The following is a 772-nucleotide window of genomic DNA, read 5'->3' as shown; positions in this document are numbered from 1 at the left end:
TGTGTGTGTGTGTGTGTGTGTGTGTGTGGGGGGGTGAGGAAGAGAAAGACAAAAAGAGGTAAGGGAGGGTTGCAGGGGTGTAGGTATCCGATGAGCATTTCGTAAAATCTCTATGTATGACAATGAACCAAGGAGGTTTTTCTCATGTCCTTACTATGAACCCATATCAGTACAAGAGACTTTCTAAGCCCGTCGTCGCTAGGGTTACAGTTGGTTAGAGATTTGACTAACATGCGGAAGACAAGAGGTACGTGTTCAAGTCCGAAAAGGTTTCGGATACGAGAAATGTTATGTAAAGTGAACATTGAAGTAAAGGATAACGTTACAGGTAAAGTACTGAAACTGAAAAAAGTAAAACAGTACCAACTGAATTTTCACAGATGCAAGGAGATGGAGGAGGAACTGTTGATGAAAAGGGAAAGGGGGTGGGGGGGGGAGGGGGGGGAGATCGAGCTGCAAACGATGGCACGACGTGTCAGCGCCATGTTATTATAATGGCCCAACCAAAAGCTTGCCGCCGTGGTACAGATGGTTACTGAGACTTCTTGACATGCAGAAGGTCATGGTTAGAGCAGACACTGTGTCTGTGAGAAAAAATAACGATAAAAAGAAGACAAAAAACCCCCCCCAGAATGTCAAAACCCACCTTCGGAAAACGAATATTCGATTGTCCAAGCCGTAACCAATTATTGCGGAAGTAGAAGAACGTGGGAGATTTCTCCAGTTGGATACGAGATGTTTGCTCTCTCTCTCTCTCTCTCTCTCTCTCTCT

This window comes from Aplysia californica, unplaced genomic scaffold (genome assembly GCF_000002075.1).
Source record: "Aplysia californica isolate F4 #8 unplaced genomic scaffold, AplCal3.0 scaffold00266, whole genome shotgun sequence".
NCBI lineage: Eukaryota > Metazoa > Mollusca > Gastropoda > Aplysiida > Aplysiidae > Aplysia > Aplysia californica.
This window is presented reverse-complemented; position numbering follows the sequence as displayed.